The following is a 5,118-nucleotide window of genomic DNA, read 5'->3' as shown; positions in this document are numbered from 1 at the left end:
CATATTCAGTACAAGAAATTGTATGGCTTTCATTTTTTTGTTTTATTTAATTAAAGGCCATACCCAGTTTAAAATATATAAAAATATACTAAAGATGAATTTCTTATCTTGGGGATCCTGAAATTACCATTTTAAAGAATCATCTATAAAAAAGTACAGCTTACTATACATAAGTTTTGTTAAATACATAGCCTGTATATTTTTGTGTCAGAGAGAATTTCCTTAGATAAAGTCATTTCTTAGTTGTTTCTTAACTTGAATAAGTCAAATTTATGGGTTTTGAGATTCAGAGCAAGACAAATGGAACAATAAATATCTCAGGAAATTCTAAACATCCTTCTGCATACCCTGTCGTTGAGATAAAGCTAAACCTAAAATGCCCAGTGTTGAGCTTTGTCATTTATATATTTGTCTGATGGCGCCAGAGGTAGTTTCCATGGTAAGCTCCCTGTGCACAAGAAGCAGGGTGAGTGGAATGTCCCCTTCCAATGAAGAACTTTTCACTGACAATGATAAAGGCCAAGAACCTCCTTCACACAAATGATTGAAAAACAGAACACGAAGGACATTTTTATTTTGTTTTGTTTCCTTTGTGTGCTATGTGACTTCAGTGCAAATACCCATTTAATCAAGAATACAAAGACAGCCACCTTTGCGGGGTAAGGGATTTCTAGAGGCTGCGTTGAACATATCTAGTTCTTTTACTTTTTTTGTGGAGACATTCCTGCAGGTTGTCATTTCATGCTCCTGTTGTGCATGTTCGCCTCTTCTTGCAAGAGGGGAAAAGACTTTTCCAAAGGAAAATGTAAGAGTAAACTAAATAGGATCTAGCAAAACTTGAAGTGATTTAAAAACTAAAACTTACTATTGTCATTAATTTTAGAACTATAAAGACTTCAGAAAAGAATATAAAAGCCACTATCGACTGGGCCATTTCTTTCATGAATTTATCCTCTTTGAGTTGATGAGATCAAATTGAACCTGTAGCTGTAAGCTAGCACATGCTTTCTTTTTCTCTCACTTTTAAATCATTCTTTTCTAATGCCTTCTATTACAATAGATTCTCCTCTTCTTCAGGTCCTCTTGATCCTCTCTACTAATTTCTCCAATTCTGGGGATATCACAGTCTGCCTCAAGTCTCTCCTTAAAGTTTGCCTCTTCTAGATAATCTATCCTGACTCAGGATGAGATAACAAGTGTGAGTATACATTGTAAACATTCTCAAAAGTATAATACATAAAGTGATATTTTTATATTACTATCATTATCTCATCATTATTGATGAGAGACTTGACTGTTTGGTATTTTAGCTCTCTGAGAGACTATGATCCCTGTCTTGACCAAATATTAGCAAATACTTCTCCAGAATGATTGGTTCAGTGTTTAGTCAAAATTACTGCCAAATAAGACAGAAATAACATCTTGCTTTCATGATGTAACCCTTTTAAAATTCCAAAGTTGATCCCAGAAAAAAGTAAAGGTATAAAAAAAGACCTCATTATAATGCTTGGGTCGTTTTTTAAAAAAATAACTGGCTTGAACTGAAGCCAGTTGGTGGTCAGTTATAGCTATGCACTGTGGGCAGGCCTATGTGAGGCACTGGGGCTTGTATAATCGAATATGTTCCCAGGGTCAGTCTACCCTGTTAGTGTCTGTATGTGACATTAAGTATGACTTAGGGCCTGGACCTTTACTATGTGAATGTCAATAAGAATTCCGTGTTAGAATTTCTGTGTAGAAACTATATCTACATCAGTCAAGGAAAGAAGTATAAACTGCTACCTTAAAAATTAGACAAAAATATGAAGTTCAGCTGCGGAAAAAGATTTGACACCTCTACCCACCAAGTTGTGTTATTATTTTTATTCTGACAATTTACATATCAAGCCAAAACAGGTACACTTATTATACCATTGTAAGGCATGGGAAAGACCAGAAATGTTTAAGAAACTAATAAACCAGTTAAAAATTAAAAAGTTATTTGCTATCTATTTAGCAAATGGAGATTATGTATATTTAATTAAATACATTTATTTTAAAATTCAATGAACCATTTTACCCCTATATATTTTCTATGTATATACTTAAACAACTAGATAGATATACTGGGAAAGAAAAACTTTCCCCTAGAGATCAAGAACAACAACCACCAAGTCAATGTAAAGTCATTATTTTAAGAGACCGAAGGTAGAAACGTTCAAATCTTGCCATTTGACATTAAACAATAAAATCTAAAGCCCATTTCAAAGATGGACTAAATTCCCAGCCTTAAAGTAATTGCTGTTCCTTGTCCTATGTGTATATATCATCAATACAACTAAGAAAGAGTCGCAGCTAGGCCTGGACCACCATCAAGCAATTGATTATTAACCATTAAAAGGGAAATGTTTACTTATTCACAGGCAACTAGTTTTCAGAAGGAATGGCAAAGTGATCTGATTTTAAATGCTGCCTTTTTTTTCACATCCTATGACCAACCAAGATTATCCACTTCTTCTTGGAAGTGTCAAAAGCCCATTTTTATTTTCCTTTCACTATTTTAACCAGAATACTGATAAAGAGGGGAGAGCAGTTGCTATGAGGCGAAGAAAAATGTCCTGGCAGTTGAGGGCCCTTCAGCTATCAAGGGGAATTTGCAATGTTGCCTCTCTTCAATACTGTATAGATTTGCAGGATTTTGTAAAACACTTAACCAAAATGGAAGGATTTAAAAACAGAATGCAAGATATAAACACAATCATTTTTTAAAAATCAAGATGCTTTAGTTTTATTTCAGAATTTTCTAGTCTTAAAATCTTAAGCATGCAGCAGTGACGATCATCTGGATAATACTTTTGAAAGGATGATTAGTGCAGAGAGCTTAAATATATTCACTGTATCACAGATGCCTAAAGATTGAAAACTCTTACTGGAATTGAGATTTACTACATCCAGTTACAAGGAAAAATACTTATCAAATTAAATAATAATATTCATAAGCTATGTTGAGTTGCAAAATAAGTTCAAGTGTCCAGAACATCGAACTATTTGAAAATCTGGAAAGAATATCCCGTGAGATGTTAAATTGTCATTCTATGGATCTCTTGTGAATCGGAGGCAATTCATACGTATTTCCAATACGTAAAAAACTTAAGAGTAGTTTGAATATCTTTTTCTGTTGACCCATTATCAAAATAATTTTCTCCTACCATGCCTTTGAGTTTATCTGATGTGAAGAGGCAGTAGAGAAAGCACCTTTCTCTTATAATTCTGACTCTCTCCACCCACTTTCCTGTATTTTGTCAGAAGGCACTGTTTATATGGAACAACCTCCTGGAGTCCCCAGGATCTAGCTCTTAGAGATAATTTAGATACATCCCCAGAGCAGAGTTGAGAAGGTAGAACTATGGCAGAGGGCTTACGGCAGAGGAGGAGGACATTCAAGATGAGGCAGGGAAGTTGTGGCACTTTCTAGAGCCAGGTGGTATAGGGTTTCCCTTGGGATATCTAAAACACAGACTGAGGTCCAGGAACACTGTTCCCAGGCCAGGGAAAGTGAATCTAGAAGTAATATTTGGAGCTAATCCCAGAGCAAAGGCCTCCCTGGAGCACAAGTGCTACATGGGGGATGTATCTCTGCGTTGGAAGCCAAACACTAAGAGTTAAAGCAAATATTTGATACTGAAGAGCTCTTAAGAACTGAAGAGCACCATTTACTTATTTCTACACGTCAGTGTGGGCTTAGGATGTTAAATAGATTAAAAGGCTAAGAGAGGTCAGTCGCTCAAGAAAAAGACTGTTCTTTTGCTTCTCCTGACTTGGTTCTCTTATCCAAAATTGTTATCTGCCTCACCCCACTCCTGTGGAGGATGCTTGGCAAACTCAAAAGATGACACATCCTCTCCTAGAACATCCTGGAGAAGAAGGAGTCAGAGTCCTGGGGATGAGAATTCAAAAACCCAACCATAGCGATGAGGGTGTCCTATGAAGATGGGTTTAGAAAAATTCCAGAGATATGAAATCATAAAACTGGTAAGGTCCTTAGTAATGACCACATCTATTCTCTTCCGTTTCAGATTGGGGGGCAAAAAAAGCAGGTGGCTTAGAGTAGTGAGATTAGAGCTAGCTATGGGCACAGCTAGGATGCGACCTTCCAGGCCAGAGCTCCTTCTCCCTGACACAGCCTCGCGCTTCAGGCCCGAATTTGGGAGTCTGTCATTGCTTCCCTAGGACGGTCTTTGTCAGTGCCCTCCCTCCGCTTCTCGCTCAAGAGATGGGCTAGTAGAGGTTGCCAGGCACTGGGCTCTAGCCAGAGGGAAGTACATGACGCCTTGAGCCAGCCTGCGACCTGCCCACTATCCAGGAGCTGAGGCTCGGTGCGCGCCGGGTTCCGGACTCCGCCGCCCGCTCCCAACTCCGGTTGCTGCACTGGCCCCGTCTGCAGAGAGGACAGCCAAGTCATTCCAATTTAATCTTATTTAAAAAGACATAACTAATAAATCTATTGCCGGGGCCGCGGAAAGACGGCCAGCAGAGTCGATCGTGCTCCCAATCCCATTGAACCCCATTGAAAACCATGACAACAGCGGACAAGCTCCGATTTATCCCGGCGCGCTAAAGCGCATTGTGAGCAGGCGTCAATCACGCATTATTCCGGACTGAACAAATGCAAAATCTTGACTGGAACAAATGCTTCCAACAGGTCCGGGGCGTCGAGCTCCATTTCCCCTTTGTCCGCGGCCTAGCAGTTGGCCTGTGTTGAGGTTGCCTCCGCCCGACCACCCAGCGCGCAGCAGAGCTCTGAGCACCTCCGGCACTCTTGACTGGGAGGCTGCTAGGGAGGGTGCGCAGGGCTGGCGGGGCCGCGGCCGCTGCATCCGAGCCAGGTTCGAGTTCAGCCCTGTAGGAGCCAAGATTCCGGGTGCGGCCACCCAAGTGCAGCGTCCCTTACTAAAATGTAGCAACCAAATGCCCAAATCACTAGCTGAAGAAGCAGAGGCCTCTGAGAGGGCATTCGCTGAACTGAAGCGTGGCTAGGGCAAGGCCATGGGCCAACGAAGTGTATCCATGGCGTTGAGGCTATGGGGCCAAGGGGCACAAGTGGCACCAGAACGTTTGCCAACTCCAAGGAGGCCTCCA

Source organism: Propithecus coquereli, unplaced genomic scaffold (assembly GCF_000956105.1).
Source record: "Propithecus coquereli isolate 6110/MARCELLA unplaced genomic scaffold, Pcoq_1.0 Scaffold116, whole genome shotgun sequence".
Taxonomy (NCBI): Eukaryota; Metazoa; Chordata; class Mammalia; order Primates; family Indriidae; genus Propithecus; species Propithecus coquereli.
This window is presented reverse-complemented; position numbering follows the sequence as displayed.